This window comes from Varroa jacobsoni, unplaced genomic scaffold (assembly GCF_002532875.2).
Source record: "Varroa jacobsoni isolate VJ856 unplaced genomic scaffold, vjacob_1.0 scaffold_403, whole genome shotgun sequence".
Classification (NCBI taxonomy): domain Eukaryota; kingdom Metazoa; phylum Arthropoda; class Arachnida; order Mesostigmata; family Varroidae; genus Varroa; species Varroa jacobsoni.
In genome coordinates, this window is record NW_019213305.1 from 60,094 (window position 1) to 76,496 (window position 16,403).

The 16,403-nt window shown below is 45.1% G+C and overlaps 1 long non-coding RNA gene across 1 annotated transcript in view; it reads left to right on the forward strand.

The window, feature by feature from the left end:
- Nucleotides 1-622: 622 nt before the first annotated feature.
- LOC111260126 (uncharacterized) overlaps nucleotides 623-16,403 on the forward strand; it is a 51,388-nt gene continuing 35,607 nt past the window's right edge. Inside the window, exons 1-2 of the long non-coding RNA XR_002680112.1 lie at nucleotides 623-711; nucleotides 4,753-5,194. This is a non-coding gene — a long non-coding RNA (uncharacterized LOC111260126). The remainder of the gene's footprint in view (nucleotides 712-4,752; nucleotides 5,195-16,403) is intronic.

Sequence of the window (16,403 nt, forward strand, 5' to 3'; positions counted from 1 at the left end):
TGAGCTTCTGTCTAAATGGGTGAGTGCAATAAGTGTCTACGTGTGTGTCTGAGAGCGAGCATAAATCTACGCGTCGGTGGAAAGCTTAACTGTACAAAGACCTGCTTGCCTGTCGGCTTGCCAACCGACTACGGCTACCCCGCTGCTGGTGGCTATCTACAACCGCAACAATGTAGTTTCCGTCTATTGTTGACCGACTTCGCTTTCTTGGACTCGGTAGCAGCTGAAACCAATTGCCAGCGCGGCCGCCATCTTCGCTACCTTACGGCCACTGGCGGCACTGGCTTTCCCGAAAATTCCAACCAAAGCATCGTAATCATCCCTGCCATCGTCATCGCCAATTATCAGAGCTTTAGTCATCACTAGGAGCTACATCAACGACAACCGCAGCAGCAGCAGCGTCATCGTTATCGCTATTATCACCAGGAGTTTCAATGTTTTCTCCCGCTGTCTTTCTTTAAGTTTCTCTTTCTCTCTCTCTCTCTCTCTCTCTCTCTCTATATATATATATATATATATATATACACATATATTTCTCATTCACTCTTGCCATTAGTCTTTGCCTCGCTTTTCACACAGATTTTACCGAGTCATGGTCGTTCATTTGGCGTTCGGCGATGGTGGTATTCACGCCGGGATGACGGTTCCGCTGTATGTTTGCTGTTGGTGTGCGTGCGGGCAGCTAGCCTTCAGCCCGTGGAAATTTCCATGGTCGGTTGTAGGAGCCTCCTGGCTCAAAGGTGTGCAGAGTGCTTGCTCGCTGTGTATACTTCTCTCTCTGTGTGGCTGTGAGTGTGTAAGGCCGGTGTGCACGTGTATGTATGTGTGTGCCGCCTGCTGCTTGCCTACTGCCCAGGGTGCTGCCTAACGCTGCAACTAACCCGCTTTGACTGCCGGGACAGTTTGGCTGCTCTGCGAGCAGGCAGGCTCACACTGAACGCCATCCTGATCGTCGTCATTGTCTTCGTCGTCCTTTACTCTCTAAGAGAACAGCTAGCGTCATTGTGGCTGCTGGCCGGCTGGTTCTCTCCCTGTCGGTATGTATGTGTGTGTTTAGCTGTGTATGCATAAGGATATGCATGTCTATATACGACCTGGTGCTGCTTACTGCCTATGGCGGCTGCTGCTGATTCTGCTGACTAAGAACGTTGTGCATGTGGCTGTATATATGTATCCGTGTGTATGTGTGTGTGTGTGTATATGTGTCTGTGTACAATCCCCGCACTTTCGCTCGCGTCAGAGCGTTGTTACCAAGAGTGTTGTAACGCCGCCATCCCAGGTGCGCCCTCACCCCTCGGTCGCCTGCTTTATCCCTTTTCCCCACACCTTAACGGCCAGCCGCGGCCCATTTTGTTCCTCAAAACCCATGGGGGAAGCGGCTGTTCTCGTCGGCTACGTCCGTGCACTACTGAATGCTCCCTCTACCTGCCCGTGTTCGCCAGTGTCCCACTGGCCCGTTGCCCCACTACCCGCTTCGCGTCAGTTGCCAACGAGCGCCTTCAGAGGTAGGTCCCATATGGCCTCTAGGGCGACCCAATCGTGTGGTGAACGAACGGGGTGCTGGTTGCTTCGACGGGAGAAAGAGCCTGACCGAGTATCTTGAACAGAGGAAGTTCGAATCAAGAATAGGGCTGGGTTGAGCTGAAGGATCGGGGAGGCATAGGAAACGAAACCAGGATAAGTAATGGGGGTTACGGGCCAGCTGACCTGGGGCTTGAAGGTGGGAGAAGAGGCTGAACCGGTTGTGGGTGTGCGTTGGGAGAACCGCCTGCGCTACCACTACTGCTAGTGCCACCATCGCCACTGGCGCCGCCTGCTCTGCCCAGTGTAGTGTAAGAGAGAAAATGGGATATTAGAACGGTGTTCAGTGTAGAGGGGTTAGACGTAGTGACGGAGGTTAGGGGACGAGACGAGTGCTGAGGAACGCCGAAGATAGGGACGACTCGGACCAAGTTTAGGGCCTTGAATTTTTAGCCTGTCCCCCAACCAACGAGCCAACCAGCGAACTAGCTCGCTTGCTCGCCGCCTTCCCGATTTGCCTTCCTGCGGTTGGCTGCCCGGTCGGTCGATCGGTCCTAGTTTGACACACGAATTGAGAGAGCGAGTGGCAGCAGACGACAATGATGCAACGGCTGTTCGACGAAGGAGAGAGGGACAGACCGACAACTACGGAAGCGGCGGTGACAACGTATAACGAAATGTTGACTTCGACGACAACAAAAGCATAGTGCTCGTTGCCATCATCATAATATAAAAGAGGCAGCAAATGGGCTCCTGATTTTAGATGTCACCAAAGGCGATAATGGCTTGTGTAGCATTACTGCTCCTGCTGCTGTCGCTGCCGCTTTAGTTTCGAAGGAGTCACAACGGGTCCAGGAAAGAGACAAGAAACAAGGTTGTGCAAGAAACAATGTAGGAGATGTAGCAGCAGCTGAATTGTGGCTGTCGCTCGCACTGCTTGAACGGGTTGCTGGGTGCTGAGGCTAACGGGCTTGGACAAAAAGAATTGGATGATCCGTCGGGTGGGTGGGTGGGTGATTGTAGGTGAAAAGGGAAGGCAAGGTGGTGAGGTGGGCACTTCGGGAGGTAGAGTCAGTTAAAGCGAGCTCAGCACAGTGCCGGCGATGGGAATGCCTGCGGGGACGCCTCTCTGATAAGGCACTACGCTTTGTCGCTTGGACTTTGATACGGAGCACTGTTTGCAGCGTTCACTAACTAGGCCCTTCCAATGACCAAAGACAGTCAGCCGACGACCTGGCAGAGCGGTCGAGTTTAACCGAGTCAAAATAAGGTACCGCATGCTGACAAAGCTCGCGGGCTACTTCTCTATTCTGGTTCTTTTACTGCCAAAGACAGACGGCAAGAAAAACGTATATCGGGAACATTGTCACGACGACGGTAGCAGGAGCAGTCGAAAAAGGACATTGAAAGCATTCCTGCACAAATCGAAGCGCACCGCATCAGTGTCAAGCAGGGAGCCCATGAGGCGGACCGACCAGAGCAGCAGCAGGACTGAAAAAAAGATAACGAACTGGACCTAGTTCCTTCCCTGCCACTGGCCTAAGGAGCCCAAATTAGGAGCGGAGGCGCTTGTTGGCCGGGCTGTGGTAGGCAAAAAAATAAAGCAAGGCTTTTAAGAAGACAAAGGTTTTCGATTCTTCTGCCTTACTTTGTCTTTTTTTTTCTGTTTTTTTCGTTAGCATCTAACACACATGCCTCACTCTAGAATGGTATACACGATCGATTCGCATATATAGGGTACGGCACCAAGATTGACTTTTAATCTTTTCTCCCTAAAACTGTATCTAAATTAAAGCAAATATTGTAACAAGGGTTTACGCATGCTAGAACTGTCACTCCGGATAGTAATGTTTATTTAATATAATCGCCATTCACCGCGACGAAAGTTTCGATTTTGGCCCTGAGACGCTCCCAGGTTCGTTTCTGCTGCCTGCTTTTTTCAATCCTGAAAAATATTTTTTGGTAGTACGAGTGAGCAAGCCGATGTTGTCGTATTGAAACGTGTAAGACTCTCGCATAGGAATCCAACAGATTCAAATCTGGGCTGTTCGGCGGCCATATCTGGCCATCGCAAAGCATGGCTGTTTTGTTGACCACTTTGTGCGAATCGGCTTATGCGACCCGCTGCACCGTTTTGCTTTTTTTACACTTTAGTATTCATTGTTGCATCACTGTTTGTAGAGTATGCAAGTAATGTTTTTCAGTAATTCATTACATGACGTCTCGTTCACTGCACGCGACACTCGGGGCAAAAACTTCAGGCCAAAAAATCGCTTTGATTCTTTTAAGCAAGCTTGCGATCATTTTTGAAGAAAAGCTCTAGCAAGAGAAAAATCGAAGTCAGCTAGCTACTTCATTATTGAAGTGATTCGGCTACAAACAGCATAGTTCAAATCTATTGGATTCTCTTTTTTTTTTGAACGCGTTTATTTGACTTGTATGACATCTTATGTGTACCTGAAATCTCTGTAAACAATCCGTGACATAATAAATTCCCTCACACTAGATTTCTCCTCTTACGCCCTGACTGAAATAAAACAGTCATCAGAAAGGCATCTTTTAAACGATGGCGATCAACTTTGTAATCCGCGCAGTTTTTTTTTGTCGTAAATTTTCCGTCGCGCTGGAACCTGCTTCTACAGCCGCATATTTCTTAGCGATGGGTTACACTGTTGATTTGAAGTTACTCAAACAATTTAGATTCTCGGTGGCAATTTGCCCAGCGCATAGAGATTGTATAAGAGCTGATGTTCTGAAAACCACGCACTTTTGTTTGCCATGAGTAATTTGTTGCATAGAGAATAGACCTTTGTACCAGAAGTAGTACCAAACGGCCCGCCAAAGTTCGAAACCAAGAGACAGAGGGTGTGTATGCGTTTACAAGGATACCTGTTTCGCTTCTATATCACAAGACTTATGGTCGATTTAATCCTGTGAATAACAGTAATAGGTAAGGGCAAAGCTATTTATCTGTTTCAATGGCCAGCAAATGAGTTGCTAGCGGGATCTGCAAGAATGACAACAAAGCATGAAATTTACGGGCATGAATGTCACGGGATCTTCTAAACCTTGTAGTGTTTCATTCGATGCATCTATTTGTGTGTGTGTGTGTGTGTGTGTGTGTGTGTGAATGAAAGTGGTTCCAAGCTTGCGACGCGTACAGTTTTCTTACCGTCGTTGCGCTTGTTCGTCGCGTCGCGACGCCTTCTTGCGTCGCCCTGCGTCAACTAGGATTCACAAAGTTGGAGATGGGATCGACACTAAACCGCCGGACTGCTAGCGCCTCGCAATGGCAAAACCCTCTGGCTTTCCGCCCTCGTCTTCTCTCAGTGGCCGAACTTTCCTAACGGTATCGAAGGCAAGCAGACGCCTGCAGGACCGGCACAAGTAGTGGTAGATAAATCGGCGCAGATGCACGACCAATGCAAAAGTCCTAAATCTTCATTGATTGCCAGCTGTCTCCGCTCAAGACAATCCTTGCGTCAGCCTAGACTTCTTCAAGTGACCTCCACTTTAGAATGGCAGAGAGGGTTGTTGCCTAGAACAGCGGAGGCCACGTCGATGATCCGAAACAGAGGAGTATTAATACTATAAGCGATCACAACGGGAATGGACTGCCGTATTTTTCTTGTGCGGAATTCTTGCGTGGAATCAGCCCCCTTTTCAATTAAAGGTGAGAAATAAAGCGAAGTAAATAACACTAATGAAATGTGCTAGAGAATAGCTAGAAGAGAAAAAATAGGAAGTATTGATAGCTTCCGGGTTGAATTTTTAAGCGCAACGAAAATTGCGCAGTGCACCTTAAATAACTAGGTGTACATATTCGCTTTCGGATTTCATTTTTGTATCAGGCTAAAGGAGCTTTCTCGCACACTAACGCTTGTGTCGGAGAGCTGTAAATGTCAAAGGAGCTGGAATTTTCTGTCGATCAGATAGATATGCGGCTGCATTCGTAATTATGTCTATGTGATGAATACCAGCCAGTCTGCGGAACTGCTAATATTGATGCTTCGATTTGCAAAATAATAATCTCTTTATTTTTTTTATCCTTACTGGATAAAAAAGAACTTGTTTCAGCCCTCGGATCGAAAAGCCCATGGATATTGATCGAAGGCGTTCGCCCTCCAGGGCTAGATCGCGCTTTGATGAAAGATCGTTGTGGGTCCCTCACTGAACAAGGCTAAAACTTTGACCTCGACAAAGGAGTGCCAGCTAGATTTTATCCAAGTTAATTAAATCGATCCCATATAGAAGATCCAAGTATGATGTCAAATATGATTATACCAAAGTCTGACGGAAGAGGCAAAGGGTTTTAAATGGCACATCGGGATTAAAATATCATTGCATGATGCTATACGCAAATTATTTACGATGCTTCCTAGTGGCGAAAACTTCATACGACCTTGATCCGCTACGCCACACTTCGAGACTGTCCTGTAATCGCTCCTAAATATGCTTTATGGGAATATTTACCAATTATAATGGAGTCGGCCATATCCGCATTGAAGCTGACGTGACGCCGTTTACGGTGAATCTGGCTTCGCTCGTGGCATGATCGCAACGTATTCTGATGCTTTTTTTTGTTTCGACGTAATTAATAAGTGGAAAGAAAATGCCGCGCAAAATCTCTGTGGTCTTGTGTGCCAAAGGTACAAGCTTCGTTCACTGATTTCCATTGCAATTCGCAGGAATAAAGAGATTATAATGAGGATACAATGCATCACTTACGTCTCAGTTGATCTATCAGCATCCGGCAAAATATCGAGAGAGATTAGCCCTTCAGAAGTTACTCTGTCTGCACAAATATGCAGCTCAGATGGTGGAATCGCAACGCCAGAATCCGACCATCTCGAAAATGTAGCCACTGTAAGTCAAATAAGTAAATCTTCTCATAAATACTCTCAAGTTGCCGCTCACCTCTGGAGGGTAAATAAAAAATCCTTTTCTTTTTTTTCTTCTCCCCTTCTCTGTTCTGTACTTCCCTATGAAGAGTTTCCTCCTTAAAACGAGGCCCGATGCCAGAATGTATTTATTCTACAGGGGAAGCATTGATTTCGACAGGAATTATCTGTCGTTTCGTTCAAATAACACAGCAACAACTGTTACATTGAATGAACGTTGCATGTTGCTCTATCGGTAAGTGGTATACCGGATAAGTGTGCGAAGGAAGTAACAGACAACGATAGCGTAATCAATCGTACAGCCGGCTATTTACCTAACGGCGACGCAAAGATTCCACTGAGCACGGCTGGTGATAGTAGGAATAACTTACAGTGGGATATTTGAGCTTTTTAGGTCCCATTTATAAAGTCCTATTGGTCGAACTCGCTCGATTCATTGCTAAGATAAAAATTAAAATGTACTGTGAAATAATGGTAGCAAAAGCTGGAAAGCCAACCAAGACCCAGAGTTGTAGCCTGGCGCGGGACAGCGTCCGCGACGACGTATTGCGTACGATTTGCTTTTTCGTAATCCCCAATCGCTAGCTGCTTCGTTAACTTTACCGACAGTCGGTTCTGAACGGTACGGCAGCTGGAAATGGTTGTGCGGGCCACTCGAATACGTGTATTTCGGTACGGGCTGTAAGCGGTAACGGAGAGTAAGGGCACGATAGATCCATGTTTTTTTTTTACGGCCCATATACGTGTACGGACGTAAAGGAGTTAGATGGCTAATAGAACGTTTTTTCGAATACCGCAGAACAAATGCAACACTGTGTTTACGTGTTTCGATATGAACCGTGTCCAACATCGACCGCGAACGGATGCGATACGTCTACGTTGATCTTATTAACTTAGGTATTCGTTAATTGATTGGCTAATCGCTAGCATTCATACATCTACACAGCATCGATATATCAGTACTAGCTATTACTGAGACGATTTTAATGGTTCTACAGCATGAAACAATAGTAGGTCTTCAAGGGACCTGCGTATATAGAGATGAGTAGGTGAAATCAGGTCGATACCTCCGGAAGAGCAGTAAGAGCACGTTAAGCGATAACAGCTAAATGAGGCTTTCTCTCAAGGGATCTCTTCATTGTTGAGAATTAGGCGCGGATAGTCAATTGAAGTGTGTACAAAACAACGTTCTTCGAACACGATGAAACTGTTTATATAAATGGCAATAACAACAACGGCAGCAGAGTCGAAGATTGATTCAATTTTTCTAATTGTTTTAAAGTAAGCCGTTATAAATAGATGTAACGATTACTGTTCAATCTTTGTCTAAGTATGGCATTTTCTTCGTTCAACGCGGTAAAATCTGCTTTTGTGCATTGTACTGGCTGGCGTCTACTAGAAGCACTTATTCCAGGCCAATCAGTCAACCCAGACGCGTTTCGACCAGGACGGTAGCTAACTGCTTGATGAGGAATAACGCTAGTTATTTCCAGCCCGTGTCTGATTGTTGTCATGTAATCTAGGATGCGGAGCAAATGGCGTTTAGCTGCGCCGGTCTTCCACAGCCAGCGCTCTAAATATCTAAAGTGTACTAATTTGTACGTGTTCGAGAACATCCATGATCATCCCATAACACAAGCACTCGGTAGTGCAGCTAATCTATTTCGACAGGACACAACCGCGATCATTTTCAGCTTGTCCTGGGAAAATTTAGTGGAACAGCTGACGTCTTTGACGCTAACGTCTCTATACGCCTAAAATGTGTGCCTGAAAGCCAGTAATGACAATAGAAATACCTCTCGAGGCAAGACGAACACGACATTGAAATGATCACAGATGACTTCAGAATCAACCATTCTCTAGTCAACACCCAGATATATTGGTCGGGCCGTCATGTCCATCAGGCGAGCGGCTGGTTTCCGTTGAGCAGAGAATTTAACCCCGCCGCCGCCGGCATTGACCCTATAGATAGCCGAGCTCTTAGTTTCGATTCATAGCAAAAGCCGCCAAGAGTGAAAGAGCGACATGTGGACCTGTTTCCGGCCAAAACGACCTCGTTCGATTCGTGCCAATATTAATTCTGCCGGGTGAACAAGGACCTCGTTTCTTCGAGCGGTTAGGTCCGCGCTCAACGCGTCGGCCTAGCAACAATAGCAAAACCACTAACCGACTATCTAGAAACCCGCTAAATAGAGACTTTATTTGTATTACTGAAATTTCGTATCGGTTTAACTGGTTCTCGTAGCCGCAGCTGAAACTATACACCCGTAATAACAACTTTGTGTATCTGTTGTCACTGGAATAAGCCTACACAGCTTATGGCCAGCTCGTATAGCCCAGATCAAGGATGATCGCGCGGCTGATCTAAAGCACTTTCAGGCAATCGCTCATAGAAATAGTTGTGACCTATTAGAAGAGGAGAGCTAGGCTACTAATCGGTAGCATCCTTAATGTACGACCAACAGCCAATTCGAGTATCTTTTAGGTTCTGTTCGTTTACCCGTTAGCGTTTACGTTCCTGTGTATTTCGTTTTTATATTAAGTAAAGATCATATAGAACTTAAAAAGCGTACTTCCAGTTAGGTGCTGCAACAAACAATAGCTGTACTAATGCAGCTTCTTTTTTCGCTTTTTCGTTTCCTTTAGTACTGAAATGGCCTGCGATCGGTTACAAATGGGTTTATTAAGCACATTGTTACGCATCTAGGTGCTTCAAGAAAGGATACGAATCGCAGATAATGCTAAAGGAACGCTCACCAGAAGAAATAATTCCACTGTTTTATAGAATTTAAACAAATAGTTCATTTAAAATGGCGTCTTAATGAAATCAGCTAGAACAGTCAAAGCACTTACAACAGACATCTTTGCGGACGCATAGATAAAATGATTAAATTAGAAAGTATCCCAAAGAGAATCTGGTGTAGCCAATCATCGTAGCTATCTGATGGACTGGTTCTCTATAACTCAAGGTTATGTTGTGCTAACACTTCTATTCGTATTCTATAAGGCCTTTTTAGGACAATTTATTGAGTCGAGAAAGCTAGATTAGTTTACATATTGTTGATATTGTTACGTGTATATATACACACTTGGTTATGCTGCACTAACTATTTTGTAATGCTAACTGTAGCATAGAAAACAATTTAGCGAAATTTCTGTTGCGGCATACGCCGGTTTTGAAGTATAGCTTTTATGTGACTCGTTCAGTTCAGCTCAACTATGTTGAAGATATTTACCCTCGTAATAGCTTCAATTGAGTCGTTCTATTATGACGTACGATGGACGACGATCTATTTTCGTTCGGCCTATGGAAAGTGTCTACCACATTTGCCCGACGCGTGGTATCGCTAAAAATCGCTGCCCCTAGCTCTGGTTTTCGTATCTGCTGGACGTCACTCAGTGGCCTAACCATCATCGCCTGATCCGCGGCGTTTCTTCGTGGGAGTCATTTCTGCTGGAAGCGGCTGGAACGCACTCGCTTTGGTCGACGGCCGATTGTAACCGTTGCCACTATGCTTGCCGAACTGTAAGCCCTAATCAGATATAGTTTCGTGAAAGGAAGTTCTTTTGCCTGCCCCTACCGCCTCTCTCGCAATCCACCAACTCCCTAAGTATCAAGTTTTTCTTCTGTCGAGCGTCACTGGTACACCTGTTACGGCTTGAGGCTTCCTTATGTTCTATACCTCGCTAGACGCTAGAGTGGATGGCTAGTCGATCCCCGATCAATAACCGTGGCATCCCAGAGCGAGAAAGTCATTTATCCTTTATTATCGAATCGGTAAGGATCGTACGTTTTTGCTTCGAAAATGCCGACAGCTTGCTAATCAATGTTGATGATTTTTTTTTACTTTAGAAGTTCCGAATGGCTTCAGGCAGCAGTAATCATTTGTTGAGCTATGCAAGGACACGGTCCTTGCTCATGACTATTCTCAAAATTAGGCGCTAAATATATGCTTAGCTTTGCAAAACTTGAAAAAAGCTTACATGTTTGCATGATTTCTGCACTTCTAATAGACAGAGAGGTAGCAGGTATCTGGAACATGAATACATTTTAACCTGTGGCGCCTTCATGTCAGAAACAATTAGCCTGATTCTGTGTTGTGTATCTGTCTTTGACCTATCATGCGTTTCTCCTATCTAAAGAAGCGTTCGAAACGTGTTTGTGGTGTTACAGTGGCAGTAACCGTAACAGCAGGATCATTGAGTGATTCGGTGTTACTTTATGCTAGACCTATAGAAACATGTTGCTATCATGCAATCCTTTGTATGCTACATTCAGTATGCGTGCTGCACTTTCCACGGCACGAGCAGTAACCATAGTATTAATTCTGCTGATGCTGGTACGTTCCTCCTCCCGCACTTGTAACAGTGCAAATGGCAGTAAGATGTCTACCTACTAAGCCTAGAAGCACGTCAGGTAATCTAGGTTCGAAACCGACCGCCGAAAGATACAGTTTATAGTCGTGCCGGAAAAGACCAGCGGCCTCGATCGGCGCTGCTCAACGGCAATACGAAACACGAAATCCGAAATTAATAACGGCAACGTATTCATTTACTGTACTTAGGCGCGCGCGAATCTCTGGTTCGAATCTTGAAGAAGGCACACTTGTTTCGTGTACTGCTGGAGTCCGGCAGCCATCTTACGCGATGCTAATACAGCTCTGAGCCTAAAAATCAAAATATATATTTAGTTGTATCAGTGATAGCGACAATAGTCGTAGCCGAAACGTTAGCTACATTCAATGCCGCTCTATATAAAACACCGGGTGACTGTTTGTTTCTCTCGCTGGGCCCGTAGCTGTTTTGGCCATCGTGGTTCTATTGTAGTACATAGAAAAGGACGCGTCTCAGCCACGTATGCCGGCTGCCTTTAACTTGCTCTGGGCAGCGCGTCAATGCCGACGCTGCAGGGCAGTAATTGGCTGGAAGCTGATTGTTGCTTGTTTTGGAAAACTGTCCGTATTGCTCGCTGGAAGGAAGTAGGCAGCCATACGAAGACGGCTACGATCGCAACGGACGACAGTAACAACAACGCTAGCAGCAAGCCACAAGCGTCGGCTTTAACATCAATATCGTCGTGAAAGAACAACGCGGAGCCAGCCGTTGGCAGCTGCGGCGGCAACAGCGTGTTGCGAGGCACCGGCAGTAACAACTCGTCAGTCTATTAAGATAGGACATCTTACAACGTATAATACATGCGTAATATATATATATATATATATATGTAACGTGACGGCTTAAACGGGCAAGCCTTTGGTTGAATAAGACCAGGGGGTCGCTGCTTAAAGTTCCGCCGACGACATACACTACACAGGCTGTGAATAGAAAAAGGTACATATATGTATATTAGTTATTATAACCTCTTTCTGATGTGTTTTTGCCGCGCATACGCGAATATGCAGATGTACGTGCGTGTCTGTGCCAACGTGCTCATAAACCACACTACGTTTCTACGCAAATTTTCCTGGAGCGCGAAGCTTTGCAACTGAGTAGCGCGGCATGCTATGACAATATACAAGACGGTATCGTTTTAGATATAGTGCAACTTCAATTTAACGCACCAAGTAATCCGGTTCATGCTCAGTCTAGATGTGCGGGTAGCAGACTTTTTTCTCCAATGAAAGATACATATATGGGTCAATGGATTCTCACCATCATCTGAATATGCCTACACGTGGGTCTGCCCGCTAGCGGCTCTATGTTTGCGTCCAGTATCGCTGTTAGGGATTTCATCGCAAGCAGCGTATTCTGTCGATTTGTGGGCTGCAAATTGTAACTTTGTAACAGCTATCACTCCAAGACGACTAGATACGTTTTGTCTAGTTGTTGTGTGTCAGCTAAGTTGAATCCAAAACGCTGATTGAAAACGACAGATTGGATTGATTCACACACGTTTAGGGAATAGCACGCCGGCTGGTTCCGTGAGTAGACTCTTCCGCTTTGTCTGTCATTACACACTCGACGTCTCAGTATGGACGGTGTGCCACATGACGCGTACGTCAAGCTTGCATATTATCAGAGACTAGCTCCTACAAATTTTCCTTTGCGCGGTGGCGTGTTATTGTTATCATCAAAACAATGATGTGAAAGCTGGAGCAAGCTGGTCAACAGTAGCTAAGAAGAACTAGCCGGCCGACCCGCTGTGTCGACATATGGTTTTGGTAGGAATAGCTAGCATACGCAGAGCTGTAGCAGTATCGTTGAAGCATCAGCAAAAAAAAACAACCGACTAAAACGAACCCTATACGTGTACTTTGCTTTATCTCTATAGAGATATACAGATCTATCAGTGTGGGCGGACCTTTGTACGCGCGTTATTCTTCATCAACACCCAAAATCGGCTGAACTGACGTTCGTATGCTAGCGAAAAAAATAACAGACTCGTTAGAATCACCTCGAGTGTTCTGCTACGTAAACGCGTAGAACTGTTACGTTCGCTTCATCCTGTATCGCCCCCATTGCCTTAACTCGTCGAAGCTGGGGAAATCGTAGCATTAGTTGTTGTTACCACACAACTATCTACTGAAATGAGCGAAAAACAGCGCGTTGTATGGAATCAGCAACAAGAGTAGCAAGAACCAAACCTGCAATAGGACAATGTTTTCTATGTCGAAAAGCGTCCACTGTGTGACGAGGAGAAAACGACGGCAGCATCGTATGGGCATCGAGGGGTGGCCATTCACCGCGTCTCATACTGGAGGGTGGTCTATCTATTTACTTATCGAAAATGCTCCCGACTTTAGTCTTCTGCAGCACACTGCGCACTGACTATTGCAGCTACTGTGACACTGGCCTATTAGAGGACCAAGGGATACGGACCTCCAGTGATTGACTAGCTCCACAGCGGCCACAGCCTGGAGCCAGAAACGCCACAGAGCGGCGAACCGTTTGTAGCAACAGTAAACAGTTAGCGATAGTCTAACGATTGTCTGTAGGCATCAAGTAGCATTAGTAGCCGAGAAGTAGCTGATCAGCACGGACTGACGCTGCCGACAATAAAATGTTGGAGGTACATGTACAGCGTAATAGAGTTAGTAACAAGTAATATACTTCTAGCATGAAATGTACCACCACAGGCTCTTCTATGGACCTGGACATACGGCGTGCCTACGGACACGTTGGCGACCAGTGTGTGTCGACTGTCGCTAGCCGCATAGTATCAGCAAGCAGCGGCGGTCATAACCACAGCACTACAACAGCAAAAACGGTAGAGTCGCCTCACCAGTCTACCCTTGTGTACACAAAATGTACGTCACGTTTCGTGCTGTACCATTATCCTCTAAACGGTAACAAAATAGATGTAAACCGTATAGCAAGAAGCATTAGGGACCGTTGATGCACACCGTGAACGGCTCAGCATAGGGGAAAGTGGGCGTACGAAGGAAATGCCCTTGCATTATAAGCTATAGTGACAAAATGAATATCTTCATCGGGTATTACTATGATCACTAAGGATAGATGGATGGATGTGAAGAGATTGTTTCGGCAGCAATCACTACCTTATTAACAGCGGAGACAAACAGACTATCTACAGCATATGCATATAATTGATTCTATATGCACCTGTATCCTGGACTCGTTCACTTCAATCGCTGTTGGAGAAATCTAGTCATGTAGAACCGATACAGCGAACATAGAAGTTTTGAACAATGCCCGCAAAACAGGTACCAACAACGCAATAAAAGTTCATTATATACGGAACGTCCGTAACAGGTGCCTAACAATTTTCGCACAAACCGTGGGATGATTCACATATTGGGGTGCAGATCATGCTGGGTTCAATGATGTTGTGTCTAAAACAAACAACGAAAACAAATTGTGTATGAAAGAGGCGGGACCCGCACCAATGAATTGATTTCAATCAATGCCCCCGCCGCACAAACAAGTGAAGTGCTTGCCCATTTTAATACCACAATTACATAAACTAGATAATTTTGCTGACATTTTGTAGCACGACAATCAGATGCTAGGACCAGTTCAAAAGAAGATAGGTGATTAATCGTACGAGTATTTCAAGATGTATCAGAAGCAAAAAAACGGTTTCAGTCGTTGTATGCATACCTGAACCTCGATGAATCAAACTAGCTATATCTCCTCCGTCTCGGAGGATGTACACGTGATGCAATAGCATCAGTTACACAACTTGTTCGACCAAGGTCGTATTCAAAATGTTACTACTGAAACTCATACAACGAGGTCCGCTTCGGTCGTTATCAGCTAGATAAGTGCCAATCTCTTACAAAGTTGAAAACTACTATCAGAGTAATAACAAAAACATTATATTAATTTGACAGCATGGTAATACGTCAAATAAGGCCATGTAAGACAGCCAGGCAGGGAAACGGAAGCTGGGCAAATACTCTGCGACCACGCGATGTATAAAAAAGTGCTATAGGTCATTTTTTACGAAGTGGTCTTCTGTCGTTTTGACGGCCGATTTAGCTACTACTGCTGTTGTGGCTATTTGTTGAATTCTACTGTGCATTATCAAGCATGCCCACCTGTTCTTTAGAGGCAAACTGCGCAGGCCGACTGCAACGCCCTTTCGATACGGCATATTCCTGCTTTTCGCGTCAAGCTGCCGCGACACATACGTTGGCCTAATATACGTCAGTACAGAGTATTGAAAACTCCTTACGCTATTTTTACTATGACGACTCAACGTTATTGATAAGTTGTACTCGCTGGTTTGATCAAGCGGGATCCTTTCGTTTACCACATGTATTAGAGTCAACACGCTGACAAGGCGGCAACGCTAGTTAATTTAGACTGTACAACGTAAATTCTAGTTCAAATTGGAACGACTACAATTGAACAGGTAGAGCAAGTGGTCGAGATCTGAATATTACACAAGAAACATATTTTTGACTGCTCTCGATAAAAAGGAGGAGAAACTTAGACAGCAGTAACAGCGATGGCTGGAGAAGGCTTTTCCAGTTCTTTTAATGTAGAGTTAGGTGCTCGGATGATTTGCCCTCAAAGTCAATATCATGGGACCAGAGAGAAACAAATACGAACTGGTAAAAAGGGTAACGTCGCAGAAAAATTGACGTCGCCGACATGTAAGAGAGACGTATGTTATCTGTTTGTGAAATGCGTAGTGTCTAATCTTCAGCGAAGTCACACGCCGACAAACATCTAACTGCATTTGAAAACACAGGGGGTAGTCGTCACTGATTTTGACATTTCAATTATATAAGGCTGAATATGCGCCTGTGCCCGGACTGAACAGGTGCTACAGTTGACGCCATAAGTTATTGTCTACTGATAATGCCCAGTCTAAGCGTCACTTAGAAACAGTTCACAGTAAAATCCGAGCATCGCAAGAAGTTACATCATAAAATTAAATTTACGTGCTAATTTACTCTACACTTTCGCGTGAAGTAATAACGAACCAGAATACACACGCTATTAAATGTATATAAGTTTCCCTTGAGGACAATCTGCCTCCTGAACGTTGTCTAGTGCATATCGAGATACCCTATTTGATGGAAAAAGTATAGTGTCTCATAGAGCAAACTAGCGTTTGTCGTAGAACGTACTGAAATTCGTAATATCCAGTGGTCCGAATATGTATATATGCACCATTGCACTCAATTGTAGGAGCTTTTTCGAAACGTACCAATGGACTTGGCCGAAGCATGTTTGCTTATTTGGTTTTTATTTGCTTTATTGCTATATTAAAAGCTCAGCGATTTATCTACATGCAAGCTTTCAGCCCTCAACCGAAGTGTCACCAGAATGTTCAGAGTCCCTCCTCCCTCCCGCGGGACCATAGGTCGTTGTTGAACTATACATGCAGTTTTGCCTCGGGGCGCCAGATGGCTTTTAGTTTTATGGCCGAGGTACAATTCGAATTCCAGCCTTTAACTTCCGCTTTTTAAGATGATTTATCGAAAATTGTATGCGTCACAAAGGCAACAATATTTTGAACGGCTTGAGGCCCGTTTGGTCGCCGATGCACAACGTTAATCATACTAG